We start from the raw sequence: 15,440 nt of genomic DNA on the forward strand, positions 1-15,440 counted from the left end.
GTATGAAGCAACGCCTTCACAGCTCTTCTAACAGAACTTGCAACTACTGAAGTGCATCAGGCAACCTGAAAGCACTTCTGGGTAGTTTTTCTTTTTGTTTCTTCCCCCACACCCTATTGATTTTTTCCACAGGAATTTCAGGAAGCAACACCAGCAACAACTCACACAATACAGATCACGCAACCACGTCTGCTGTTCAGACTCCTCCTTTTTATGGCAGAACACACAACCCAAGGTCTCAATTTCCTGATGGTTAAACTAATGCATTATTGGAATAGAAGCTGTTACAAGATGCCGTCATTTTGCAGGTTAGGGGTTTTTTTTTCCCCCCATCATTTCCTCCCTCTAACAGAGCAATGTTGCAATACAATACTACCTGAACATAAGTGTCGAATAATATCTTGAGTTCCCAATAACACAGAGATGTTAATAAGCATGTGAGGCTTCTTCCCACTAAATAACAGTTTTCTTCTTGCTCCAGTCTTCCACATTTAGGGCAATCAGTGGAAGTTAAGAACCAGCTGCACGGGTAGCAGGCAGTCCTAATTTAAGCTAAATACTACAGGAGAAACACTGATGCAAAAAAGAGATGACTGCTACAAAAGCCCTGGAAAACAAGTCACTAGGGGATACTCTTAAGAGAAAAGGTACTTTAGGAACTAGAAAAGTTGCCTAGCACGTAATAGGTCAAATTGACTAAGAGCAGGAACACAACTGTTGACTTTCAGAGCTGAAACTAAATAAGCAGATGTTTGTCCACAGCCAAAGCACCTCTTACGCTCCAGTGAGAGCTGCTTTCACTATAATGCACCTGCTCAAAGAGGAGGAACCCACTAACTCACATCTTCTCATTTTATGAAGTCTGGTTTCCCGTATCATCCATAGGTGCACGCTCCTCCCTGGGGCAAAGGCAAGCAAAACGAAAGATACTGGTAAATGGAGAGGTTTATTAACCCTTTCTTGCCAAACACGTGGCCCAGTTCTGGTTATCTTCTGCCCTCACAGGAGGCTGAAGTAGTGTTACTGGGACAGTGTTTCGGTGTGACAGCTGACGAGGCTCCTTGGCCATAAGAGGTGTTGTTGATTGCTGTGCAGAAGGAATAGCAATTTATCTTTGACAAAGACCACCGGGATGTGTTTAAAGGGGGAAAGTTTTGATAAAGCCTTTTAAGGTTGTACTTCTCTGACATCAAGGATTCATGTTGCTGGCATATTAATAAAATTGTTTTCATCCCACTGGATTCTGATTCTGCAAAGTGTGATTATCATCCTAAGGATATTCCACATGTAGAAGATATATGAATCTAAAGGAGAAGATTATTAGACAGTGGTATAAGATACTCAAAAGGATTATGAAAGGTGTACTGGTATTTAGGTTATATAGCTTAGGCTATAAGAAGGGTCAGCACAAAAAGCTGTTTTCTGAGCTTTCCTGGAAAGCATATTTCTGCATCTTGCATCATCTTGTTCTGTCAGATAAAGAGGACGTATGCATGAAAGAAATAACAGCTTACTAGTGATATTGTATTTTGTAAGAGTACTTTCTTAACTTTGGTAATAAAGGATGTTAACCCTTATTTCCTATTTTCTGTTCAAATGACTTTCTATAATAACTCCGTATGCAAAAGTGAGCACAATGACAGTAACAAGGACCAATTCATTAAACCTTACCTCATTTCAAGTCCTATCTGACAATAAATGCAAACCTTCTGCCTCTTCCTTCCAGAAAACGGTGACTGATCAAGGTCTGTCTTATCACTTTTCCTCAATTTATTATCTTTCTGCTACTTAGACTCAGTCTTTACTCATAAATTTTATGTCAAGCTTCACAGTTTCCAAAAACTACACCAATTTGTACCCTTTATTTTTCAGCTTTATGAAGCCCTTTCGTCTTTGCAAAGCCTTTCTGCCAGGCCCCCAACGGGACTGTGTTCTTGCGGTGAACAGACCTGCCTTTCCGCACAGCAATCAGCTCAGCGGCACAGCCCCTCACAGCTTCCCCTCAACCTCACCGTCCTGGAATAAAAGAGGGCAGAGGGCTACTGAAGGAAGAGAGGGGGAAAGAACAAAACCTAAGCTGGCGGAAGGGAAAAACAGAGAAAAAAGGAATGAAGGAGGCAGAGAGGAAGACAAAAATGACTAAAGAATAGGAAAGGCGGAAACTAAAGGGGGGGGAAAATGGTGCCCATTCTCAAGGCCAGAGGGTTGCTGCAGTTGGACCTTTACTTCACATGCCCACCGAAGCTCTCAGACCACAGATGAAGTTTGGACTTTCTTGGTCCTTTGCAGAAGGATTTATTTAACTTTATTGCCATAGCAGGTAACCGTTTATTTTGTAGGCTGTAGAGCATCTGGACAGGGGGAAAAGAAAACAACAAAAACCTAGATTCCAAAATAATACATGAACTCAGTGCTGCATTCACTGAAGAGGTTTCCACGAACTTCAGCAGAAACTGGAAAAGAGCTCAGTTTCCAACTGAAAATATTTGCAGCTACCTGCTTAAATTCACGTCCTTTTGCTAAATCAAGACTCTGCCAATACATGAGTGTCTTAATTGCCACAGAGCTGGTTTGAATAACTTTGCCACTCCTGGAGCAGTCACGGTCTGACTCCTGCTTATTGTGGACAGCTGAATCGGGAAATGCATCCCAGGACTGGGACCTTGTGCTGGAAACAGAGAGAGGAGCCCTGGTCCCAAGAGGCTACCTTTGATGTGAGCTTCAGCTCAAACGAAACAGCTGTATGGGGACAGAGTGGATTTTTAGTGGGGGATGTTGTACGTCTTCCACTAGAGAGGTAACCAGGGCTGTTGGATTCAGCTTTAGCAATCAGCATGAGATGGATATACCACAGCATGAGAAACAGCCAAGGGCAGGAGCAGGTCTTTGTTTTCCAAGCACACGTAGAAGACAGCCATTATTTTGTTCTGGTAATGAGCACACGGTCTCCTGGGTGTTGTCCTGGTCCTTCATGTGTCTAAATATTAATTTTCCTGGACAGAATCTGTTCCTTCTCACACAAATGCAGTTGCTCTTGATTGTTCCTTGCAACAGAAATTTATTTACAAAGAATTAAATGTGGCCTGCTTGGTTTATTTCAGGACATTTCTTTCTGCTTCACAGGCCAGTTTCCCCATACACAACTAATCCCCTGATGTGCCCTGCTGAGCGCTCTCCCTGCTCTGCATCAGGAGCTCAGTTCTCTCCCACATCATCCAATCCACTCTGCTCCTGCAAAACACCCCCAGCATCGTCCCATCGTCCCTGCAGCTTTCCTGGCTCTGCACCTGCCTCCTGCCCTTCCCCCTTGCTGCCACCTAAGAAACCTGCCAGTGCTTGAACTCCCCTCCCAACAGAGTCTGCATTTTCCAGGTTACCACTTACAAGCCCAGAACGATGTGGAAAGAGGAGGTATGCAAGACCTATGGATTTCAGCCCACTCCTTAGACCTAGCTTTCTCTGAAGAGGACCACTTGCCAGCAGGACATTGAATTAAGTAAGAATTTCTCATCTTTAGGACCCCATGAAATCTGCCTTCCAGTGTTTGTATAGCTCTGATGCCTCCGGTAGTTTTGAGAGTATTTCCTCTGTCAGATTGCTAAAGCAGCACTTCTCTTATGAGCAGGCCCTCTCACACTACATCCAAAATCAGGGGCAAATTGTGACTCGGTCTTATGACCCTGGACACCAACCTTTCCACAGACCTTTTCAACCCAACAAGGAATGAAGACCGACATCAAGTTGGGCGGTAGATAGAGCACCTTCAAGGGTAGGATGGGCCATACAGAGATGAAATAACTTGCCCGGTGACCTGACTGAGATCCCAGGTCACTAGATCCCCAGCTCCTTTCTCTGATCTCAGCACCTGTCAGAAAATCCAATTCCTCTTGAAACCATCAGTTCATGTACTGCTGACCCCATCAAGCCAGTTAAGTAGCTCTCTTAAGGGGTGAATCAGCAGCTGTTCAGACTACCTGGGTAGAAATGCTATTGCCTGTGACCTGGCCTTCATTAAGAGAATCCAAAGCCAACACAGGAGATTAAGACTTGGCAATCTCTATAAAAGAGAAACACTTTCTCTTCAAACCTGAGCCTGAAGGCTTGTGAAACAAAGGTGTGCTTTAATAAAATATGATTAAAGAGCTGGAAAGGTACTTAGTAAAGGGAAAGAAACAACTCCTCTATCTCACAGCCCGATCCAACCAAAATAAGAGAAGACAAAAATAAGATGATAGATAAAATCACGCTGTTTACTCACTACTTTAAAACCTCTGTTCTTCGGGGGTGCAGTTCAACTTCTGCCAGTGACACCAAAAGAAGGTGCTTCTGCCTTGCTCTCTTGCTGCTTGCTCCTCAAAGGTTCCCAGAAAGATGGATTTCAAAAGCCAGATCGGTCACACAGAGCTGAGTGGCAGCAAGACCTTATATATGGGAGTAGTCAGAAAGGGAGGGTGATGTAATGAAGCTGTATCTTTGAGCAGTAAAGGCATGCCACCCTTCCCCCTCTCCGTCCCTGAAGAATTACTGGCTCACAGGGCAAGCTGAGAACAGAGTGGTCAGAGACTTTCCGTACCGTACTTTCTCACGCTAAAGGGAACAGCATAGAGGGTGGAGAGAGAGGAATGATCAGACTTGAATGGAGACAATACTTTGACGTTGGGTAGTCCCAGGAGTGAATCTCTACTGGCAAAGTTGTTTCTTCCCTTTTCTTCGTGCATCGAGCAATACGCTGCTGGTTGCTGGTTTTGCCCATGGCACAAGCTGTGACAGCAGGGACACCCTCTGCGTTAGAGCACTGTTGCCCCCATATCCACCCTGGTAAGGAAAAACCTATTCCTGCATTCTTCGAAGTTAGCTGATGCTGGAGCACTGCCCAGCTCCATGGCCATAGGGGCTGGGAGCTCTGTGGAGGAGAAAGAACGTGCATCCTGTAAAAGGTGGTGTCCCGGACACTGACCTGGGAAGCTCTTGGGAGGCACATCCTGTCCTTCTCCATCAGAGGAAGTCTTGTGGCCTGTGAATGGAGAGGAAATCTCTCAAGGATGTACCATTGCTCTCCAAAGGGAAAATAATTCATTTTCAACTTCCTTCATTACGGTTTTGTTGATCTTTCACTGAAGGGTTTGTTCGGCCATGAAAAGCCACGTCACGTATTAGGACAAGGTTTGACTGATTCAGAGCTTATAAATTATTGGTTATCTCTGGAATAGCTGTATGAAGGAGATGCCAAATCTAACAAAAGATGTGCGTGTCTTCTCAGCCGCAGCAACTGGAAAAGGCAGGAGCCAGCCCAGCCTTTCACAAAGTGGAATTCATAGAGTTACTGTCACCTACCAGCAATGGCACAAAGATCTGCGGGATTACACAACAACAGCCAAATAAATGCAACCAGTTCCCAGAATCTAAATCCCACACCAAGGCGAACCTCCATGGATAGTTCTTGGCTTTGGGTGGGGGAGATGTGGGAATGAGTCTTTCAAGCAGAGCTGCTTGCGTAATGCTTACTGAACTGGAGCTACTTTTTCCACTTCACAGGCTATTTTTCAGCCAGAGACCTCCCCTGTCCTCTTCACGTAACACCTGTCCAGCCCAAGTAACAGAGCTATTTAAAACACTGTAAGGAGTGTTCCTGTACACCAAATCGCTGTCCAAATCCCATTTACCTGTAGGAATAGGCCTGCTTTGGTAGTGTCAAGGGACTCAAAATCAGACACACATCTGATGTAGATCCCCTTCTTCTAACTCCTAGGAAGGCTGCATAAGAGATTTTTTTTCTTATCTAGGACAAACTAATTTTCTCTTACATGTGTAAGATTTGCTCACTATATTTGTACTCCCCTGCAAATTACATAAGCATGATCTCGGTAAACTATTCCCTCTTGTTCTGTTGTTTTGGAGGGGGCCTGGCTTTGGAGCTGTTGGGATCAAACAAGAAACAATTAACATTGTATTGTTCGGATATCCTTATCCAAAGAAGAAATCTGCACCTCTGGCAAGCATTTTTAAGGATGACCACAACTGCAGCAGATACCAACCATCCCAAAGAAAGCTCCCCATTTGCTCAAGGTGCACAATGCCTTTTACAGGTTAGTTTGGAGACAACCTAAACATACTAGGCTGGTGGCAGAGCGAGCTCTAATCACGTTGTAAGTACAAAGAGGAAGAGCAGAGTTATAATTGGTCCCTTCCCCTATTTCTCCACTGATACTCATGGTAAGAGAGGGAGAGACCCAGGAGAGACTGGGTAAAGCTGCCTACCAAATAACATCCTCCAGTACTCGCTGCACCTACAGGAAGATCCCCAAACTCCATAACCTGTCCAGATTGCCAAATTGTTACCATCATCACAACAAAAACTTTTGCTACTTAACAGCATTTTTAAGCTACTGTCAGGGCCAGGGAGCCTTACAGGCCAACAAGACAAAAGCATTCATATCCACACTTTAGAAATAGGGCAACAGAGATAATCTTGACCTGGCCTCAGTGCCTGGGCTGGAATAAACAGTCTTCCCCCCAGATTCCTTTAAGTGTGTTGCTAGACATCACCTCTCTTCCCTGTCATGTGTCCTATATATGCAGTAAATCCAGACGCAGTTGGAAGTGACAAGTTCAGAGACTGACAGTGATCTAATGCACAGTGCCTGGATCTCCGTGGGCTGTTGTTTTTGCTGTTTCTCATGTTTCTCCCCTGCTGTAAACAGGAAATCAATAAAACATGAAGGTAACTCTGTCTCCTTGTGAAAAATGACAGATTAGATTGCAGCAGTGAAGCTGGGAAGTTCGACGTGTTTGCCACTTAATGGAAAACTTGTGGATTGTTATATAAAGTTGTTGGGTAACTAATTGCTGTTAAAGTCTAACCAAAGCAAGAGGGACCTAAAACCAGAGGAACAAGGACTTTTCCCAGAAGGAGCCAAGGTCCACTATGCAGAACTCCATGAATCTTTTTCCATTCTGCCTAAGAATCAGTGAGACTCAGAGACGTGAAGCTCAGAAGTTACCCAAGGCTCAGTCCCGTAGAGATCTGTGTGTGCGGCCCAGCCAAACTTCACCTTGGGAGAACCACACTTCTCAGGAAGCCTCATGACACCTTGTCCCTTTCTCAGCAGTTTCTGCTGCAGGATCAGCTCTACTGGTCTCAGAGCAACAAATGAAACCTCTCAGCATAAAATTCAGCGCATCCTGGTAAGGCGGAATCAGTCTGGGGTTGCCTTAGTATGGCAAGTTTTCAATCAGACCACTTAGCAGCTTCGGGGTTGCAACCTCTCAGAGAGGGATGAGGCAAAGCAGCGGAGGCAAGGAGCGGTGCAGCCAGCCCCAGACCTGCTGTGCTGCAGGAGCAAAGAGCCCCTGATGGCTCTCCAGGTGCTGCGTGGAAAGGATTTTCACCCAGCCCCTTGAGAAGGCTTTAAAGTGCTAATTTGCACTGAGTGTGCAGAGGCTACCTACTTTCTGGCTATACCACCACCAGTCTCCAGAGGGCAAACCCGTCTCTGGGATGAACACCCAGAAGCAAGGGTTCCATGGGCTGAGGAATTCTGATTTACACCAGGACCATTTTCCCTGCTGTGGGCAGGTGAGGAGGGTGCTCAGCAGCAGTACAGATAATTCATATAGCACTACACAGGAAGGTTGCTTACTGTGCCAGACAGCTCATGCTGTAAGTGAGGATCTGGACTTACATCTGTTTTGTTCCAATGGCTCTCAGCACCTACCACTCACTGTTTGTTCCCCAGAATGACAGCCTTGGGAAATAAATGGATTATCCTTTCTAAAGATGCCACTCCCTGCAGCTCCGAGTACTCCCCTAGCCCTTCAGGCTCACAGTTAGTCCAGTTAAGACTTGGGAAACACAGTTCATCTCTGCATGGACATTTGCAACCCAACAGTTTTGACCTTAAGAGGAAAATGCACAGTACAGATATAATCTTGGTGAAAACATCCTTGAGCCATAGCCCTTATGTGGGATGGGCACTATTGTAGAATGGGGCAGGCTCCTGTCACAGCCCGTGCTTCAGCAAACCAGTCAAGTGCATTCGTCTTCCACCAGCCAAAGAGTATACACTGAAATCACTGGATGATTCTGTGTGTTCACAGGATGGTGGTCACAAAGTTCATACAAAAGACCACAGAGACAGGAGGCTGTCTTGATGGGCTCTGCATCTGAATGCAGAAACCTGGCAGGTTTGATGGTCACTGCATCTCCTCCTCTGGGCAGAGCATAACACAAGACTGCGGAAGGGTAAGTGTTCAAACATCAATAGGTCCCCTGTGCTGAGAGACAAAACTCGCTATCAGGAGAACAAAACTCACATCTCAAGTAGAGGTCCTAAAGCCCTAGATGGGAGAAAAGAGTCCCTGTCTGGTTTATCTTTTTTAGGCTTGTTCATTTCAGTGCTGCAAAGGGCACCAGAGATGGCCATTGCTTTTGAGATGCCAGAATCACAAACCTCTGCCTCAAAGCGCTTGCACCCCGTCTTGGAAATTGTGAATGGGCTGGCTGGGCTGGAGGCAGAGGCTGTACCAGCACAGCTCCTGGGAAGACCCACTGGCCATGGCTTTGGAAGGAGCACACGTGCCACAGAGGCTGGGCACGCAGCACTGCACAGCGACCAAGCCTGAACACGAGCTTGGCTCCATCATCGGTCCCACCAGCTCTCCCTCTCCATCCCACACGGATGGGCTGCTCTGTGTTTGCTCCACAGCCTCTCTATGTTGGGATGGAGCAGATGCTGGATGTTTTCCCATCAGCTGAGCCCACACCTGCTGCCATTTCCACTGCCAGTGGAAGTCACAGATCCCTTTACCACATTTCAACATGATATCTGGGGAAGACTTTGTTTGTTTTCCCAGTACACCAGGGCTATAATTAGCTGGCAGAGTAGGCAGCAGGATAGTCACACCTGCACAGCACAAAGGTATATGAGTTAGCAAGCTGCTTTTAAGCCCCCCTTATCAACCAGAAATCCCTGACCACTGCTCCCAGGCAGGGAAAAATGGCAACAGGTGGGAAATCACTGGCATTTCTCTGGCTCTGCACTCTCAAAGACCAGGATGTCTCCCACAGGTTGAGAGGAGGGGCGGTACAAACATAGGCACCCTCCAAATTACAAGAGCTGCAGCACCCAGTGCCATCAGGCACAAATGGACGTTTGCAGGAGGACAAGCGGCCTCTCCAGGGCAAGTCCTTCACCTTCCCCTGCAGACAGAAGCAAAAGGGCTTCCCACAGGCTGGAGCCATATTCCCACCCTCCTCCTTTCCCCAGATGTCAGGCATACATCCCTGAGTCCAGCCCTCTGATGCATGGGGAGACAATACAGTCATTTTCTGATAGCCATTGTGCCTCCGCTCCCTCCCTTGCACAGTTGCCTTGCAGCGCTGGGGAAAAGAGACGATTTGCTGGTGAGGTCAGCTCTGGTGTGTAATGGGGATTTGGGGTAAACAGACCTTGGGGACTCAATGGGGCCGCTCCCCCATGAGAGCTCCCATGGCCAGAAATCAACTTAGAACTCCAGCAGGGCAGGGCAGGTCTGTGAAGAGACAGGAGACTAGACAAAAGAGACTTTTTTTTTTTTTTAAGACAGCAGGAAGGAGCAGGGGAGAGAGACAGAGTCAAGGGCTCAGTCTGGCTGCTCAGATCTGAGGGTACCAGAAATGCTGGCTGCTCTTGAAAGGGCTTCCTACCTCTCCCCATGCCGCCCTGGCCGCCTTGCTGGCTTCTGCCACAGAGATCCCACCAGCCTCAAGCTAATTTGGGCTTGTGGGGAAGAGCACAGAAACACAATGGCCACAGGAATGAAAAGCAACAAGGACGACACCCAGGAGACTCATCCTTATTGAGGAACAACATTATATCAAAAGAGAGTTGAGAAGAATGGGAAGAGCCTTTTGTAAAACCTGTAATTGAGCCAAATCCTGCAGTTTTTACATGTTGGTCCCCCAGGAACCATATCATGAAGATTGCCCCAAAGGGGGACCTGTGTGCCAGGTCAGGCCACATGCCAATCGTGCTGCACATAGAGCAGTAACGCACCCACTGCACAGTTGCTGTTTGCCTCGTGTGTGCGCTTTTAATTATGTTTTTTGTTTGCAAAGCATCTCTTATAGAAAAGACAAATTGCATTACTCTCAGCTTATTAACATCACACTCAGAATTTCTTAACTGCTAATTATACGCAGGCAGCAGTGCCACTGTAATTAAAGTTGAGACGCACATTTGGGGAGCCGGGAGCTCAGCTGTCACACAACCCTTCCCTGCACCGCTCTAACCAGACGGGCTGGGCAAAGCCAGGCTCAGCCGCCACAATGAGCTCAGCCCTTGACCACTTCCTCCCCAATACCCCAGCACAGCCGCCGCTGTGCCGCAGTTGAAGGTGATGCACGTAAGGCCAAGCACCTCCTTAGCACCAGGGAACAAGTCCCCTGCACCAAACCTCCCCAAGGTACAGCCGTATTGACTCTGCTGCACAGACATGGCCTGGGTAAAGGGAAACACAGCCTTTGGGTTATGGCGCTGAGAAATGGGGAAGGTATTTACTCCTGTCTCTGCTGCTAAATGATTGCAATAAATCACATTGCCTGTCTGAGCCTCCATTTCCTTGCATGTAAAACAGAGATTTTGGGCTTCTCTCTTAATTAAGGGGCTCTGGGGACAAAGTGCAGAAAGGACTCTTGCTGCCACCCATCTCACACAAACACTTTAAAGCCTGTGTAGACAGTGGCACACCAACAGACTTGGGAGTTCATTACATAGGGGAAGGTGTGAAGCCCTAGAGACTATGAGTCCCAAACATAGTAGCTGAGAGACAGCAATAAAGAAGCTTACAGACCTGTGAGGAGCCAAGATCTTGCTGGAGAACCAACCCTGCCTCTGCACCACTCTGTCTCAGGAGCAGAACAACTGCAGATGTGAAAACAGCTGTGTGAGCAGCACAGCAAGACACCTGCACTGAGCTCAGGCACCCCAGAAGTAAAGGAGAGCACAGCTGGGACCAGTTAAGCTTCGGGCAGGTGGGGGTTGACACCAGCAGCAGCCTCCCACTGCTGAGGGGATGCTCTGGAGAATACCACATCCAGGAAGATGGAGCGCTAATTAGGGAAAGCAGATAAACACTGCATCTGTTTCAAGATGAGTTTCCTTCCCACTGAAATCCTCACAGTTTCAGTGCTCAGCAGTATGCAAACACACCCTTAAATGACTTCCTGGAGCCCTGGTTTCAAAGATCAGTCCCTTCAAAAGCACTAACATGCCAAGATCAATAGCAGCCCCAGGAGACCTCTGAGGATGCCAGCTCCAAAACCACCGAGTTATCACCACAGCCAGTTACCTATCAGATGCTAATTCCACCCTTTCACATTTGAAAAGGCTACTGAGACTTCCTAAGAAGTCAGGCTTACTAAAGTACCAAGAAAAAAAATAAATGAGTAAGAAAAGTTACATTTCAGAAACAGGATGACATGCCTGTGCAATATATACTGGAGAGGCAAACCTGCAGAGCTTTATGGAGAGCAAACCAGCAGATACAGTTCACAAACAGAGAGGAGCAGAACTCACCGACTCCTGGATGTGATCTTGAGAATGGGAATACGTTTATCTGCTCCTTGAATGTTTTTACTACTAACTCCCTGAAGTCCCTAATAAGAAGTTCTGGGAAGCAGATATCAGATAGTAATTTTTAATCCAATACAAGTTACAAGTGAAGAAGGAATGATCAAAACTTCATGTAGAAAAAGCTGAGTGGAGTGCCCTATAGGTGCTAGAGGCAGCAGGTTCAGTGTTATCAGCAGAAGATAACATATGGAGCTAGCAAAGGACATTAGGAAAATTTCAAAGAGCCTGTGGAAAACTTCAAAACATCTGTGAAACAGGGCAAATAAGAGCAGATGAAATTCAGTATAGAGAAATATGTAATCCCTGGCTCTGATAAACCAATATGAAAGATAGATATATACTGATGGGTTTGAGTTAGCAGCTCTTTTCATCACCATTAAATCTCTTATACAGATATGGGGGAAAAAAGCAGCAAAGGAAGGAGGAATTTGTTAGCTCCTGATTCATCACCTCTTATTTAGAGCTTATAAATGAAACTGGGTCTGTAAAGAGGAAACGTATTCCTTTGAAAAGGATAAAGAGGACAGAGGCAGAGTTAAGAATCAAAGCTGGCAGATCAAGCTACATCTATAGAAGCTTTTTGAAAAAAATATAACTTAGTACAAGGAACTTACCTAAGAAATGGCGTAACAAAGATTATGCCCAACAACCTATAGCTATATTGAAAAAAAAAGTGTCTTATGGTCTAGGACATTCACTTAAGTAAAGCTAACTGTAGCTTTCCTTGGAATAGCATTGAAGTCCATCCAAATAGGAGAATTCCAGCCAGAGGTCAGTATTTTTGTCCCTTAAAACATGTGTGCAGCGCCAGCGTATGCTATGAGAATGCAATGCCTGAAAAGCAAAGGCAGGATTCCCGAGAGCTTCAAGCCTTCCTTTCCCTACCTGGAGCCTCTGGCAGTGTAAAATCCCCCAGCCTCACCTCACCTCCAGCCTCTGAACAGCCACTCTCCCCACAGACACACCTGCGCACCACGATCCTACCTGGAGCTAAGTGGGATTTTCCACGCAGGCGGTGCAGCATCTCAGAGGTTCTCCTAGCACACCCCTGCCCGGGCCAGGGCTCGGTGCTGGCCCAGGGAGAGGACAGCCTCTTCTCCAGAGCAGCCGGGCTGTTCCCCTGTGGGTGAGACGCTGGGTCAGTCCCAGTTCTTGTACTGGGCACTAGATGGCACAGACGGGAGGAAATTCAAAGGTAGCCAGCCTGCGATCTGTGGCGTTATGGACAAGGGGTTCTGCCAGTTGTCCAGAGGAGGTGGCTGACATGGGGGATGTGCTGCCAGCAGCAGCATTCCACAGGGGTATCCCCTCCGTGGGGTTCCACCCTGCCACCGCTCTGCTGCATCCCGTCCTGTCCTGCCAAAGTGTCACCTGTGCTGCACCAAAGCTGGGTGGCCCTGCAGGAGTCGTGGCCTGCAACCATGCCCCTGGCTCCTGGACATGACCTGCTATTCCTCACCAAGCGCAGTCTCGCTGCCTCAGGCGCACAAACACCTTGTTCATGGAGCAGCCCTGTATCTGGCTCAAACTGTGTCAAAAAAAGGGGGAGAATCCTCTCTGGGATTGACTGTCCTGGTTCGCTACGAGGCTGCAGGACAATAAATACCAGCTGATAGCAGGGAACGCAGAGAGGGCCGCCAAGGGCCGGGCACCCTGTCAGCAGTCCCTCTGGCTTCAGGGTTGGTCTGGGGAATGGCACCCCAGCACCTTTGCCCCGAGGGGTGATGGTGCAAAGGAGGGAGGCACTTGGTCACGGCTCTTAGAAGCATCTTTCACAAGGTAAGCTCCTCCAGAGCAGCTGGCTTTTCCCTCTGGTTTTCTTGCCTTTCAGCACTGCTGCCTGCAACCACTGAGGAAGGACCTGTGTCCCAGAGCCTTCCCAACCTCATCTTCCTCAATTTCTTTAAGGCGTGGATGAAATTCCTTACAAGTGAACTGTGTGGACTGACGCGATGAGGCAAACATGGGCTCAGCCACACAAACCTGCTCTGGTAAGCACAGAAAAGACCAAGGCATTTTTTACAATGACAAAAGAAGTAGGGGAAGGTGGAAGATTTTACGTTGGCCTCTGCTGTTCTGACATTAGAAATTCACTTTACTTCAAAGGTTAACACAGTTAATGCATCTGGTGAAGATCATAGGCTCTGACAGCCTGTCTGGAAAGGCTCCATCCATAGCACTGCATGAGAGACAGTGTGTGCAGGATGACACCAAGGCGAGCAGCAAACTTTGCACACGAGGTGGAAGTGGCGTGCATGGGTGTTATCCAAATCAAACCTGAACCTGGCAAAGCCCAAATGAGCCTTTGTGCTGAGCAGCTCAGTGGTTCCAGGTATTAATGACACAGACAAGGCTCCTGGGAAAAGCCTGTTTGCTGAAGGAAGCAGCACTGGACAGGCTACGCTGCAGCCTCCTGGCAAAAATGAAGCGGGCAGCACTGCCCTTTGCTGTCTGCCTGCCCGTGGCACTGCCCTGCAGACTGACGTGGGCTCAGGGATCACCTAAGTTCAGACCCCACAGGGTGAATCCCTCAGGGGACAGCTCTAGTCCACTGCTCAGAGGCTGGCTGAGCAGTACAGAACAGCCAGAGAAACCCCTTCGACATCGGGCTTTCACTGACAGACTTGGAGACTTGCTTCTGATCACCCATCTGTTAATACAACTAAATGCTGGGTCACCAGTGTGTAACAGCCTGACTCTGAAAGCTTCCTGGGCAGAGGAGGAAATGCTTCAGAGAAGGCTTTTATGCTCCAATTGCCACATTGAGCCCTCCTTCTTTGCTCTTCTACTACACTTTAAGTACTTGGGGTTTTTTAGCTGTGGGATGTCTTTTTATCTTTGGATGTAGATGGAGAAAAACTAGTCAAGCTGGAAAGAAAAACAGCTGGTCACTTTTCCAGCTCTGCCATGAACTGTAAACAAGTTTTTAGAAGTTTTTAAAAGTGCTGAGGTCTTTGGAGAACATGAAAGTCTTAGTCAGCAGTGTCATCATCGTCAGCAGGAGGACATCTTATGTGTCATCCTGATGGCTGGACTTGCTTCACTCTGCCAGAGCCACCGATGGTGAGAGCATCGAGCTTCCCAAGCAGACACCACCCAAACCAGCCGCCAGCATTTTTACGCACTGTGCCTGCTCAGATCAGACCTCCACAGCCTGGTCCACACACTCCCCTGGAGGCCTGTGGTTGCTCCCAGCAGTTTAGCGCTGCTGCTAAGATGCTTAGGGCCAATATAATCTGTGCACTTAGCGGTTTCAAGCTCCAAAAGAAGCTTAGCAGCACCAGGCACTGCCGTCGGCCTCTCCTGCATGGGCTTAAGATGGTTTAATTCTTTTATGAAACTGTAACTCCAGCCCATAGCCTTAAGCTGTGGACATGCCTTCTAAGCCAGGTTTTCTAAAAGTTCTTTAGAAATATTTTTATGAGACACAAAATAAGGGATCCCTGAAGGACATATAATAAGATCAGATGTTTCTGCCTCTTAAAGGCTGGAAATGTGAGAGCCCCATGGCAAGGTGCATTATAAGTCCTCGCAGGACTTCCCTCCACTGTTTCTCCTGTGTTAGATCAGCCTCCCAAATGGTCTAACATGTGGCAATGCCTGCAGAGGTCCCAGGGCACTCCCCTACACCTCCCATCAGCCTTGTGAAAGCATCGGCAGGGAAGCAGCCATCACCGTGTCCCAAAGGCAGGTGGCTGAACAGCAAAGCAGCCCCCTGGGGCCCCAGATTGCCCTGGAGGTGCCACATCCCTGCATTTGCTTCATTAACTGCATTTGCTCTGCTTTTTTTTTTTTTTTTTTTGCTTTACTGTCCCCCTTTACAGGCCG

This window comes from Caloenas nicobarica, chromosome 16 (assembly GCF_036013445.1).
Source record: "Caloenas nicobarica isolate bCalNic1 chromosome 16, bCalNic1.hap1, whole genome shotgun sequence".
Lineage (NCBI taxonomy): Eukaryota > Metazoa > Chordata > Aves > Columbiformes > Columbidae > Caloenas > Caloenas nicobarica.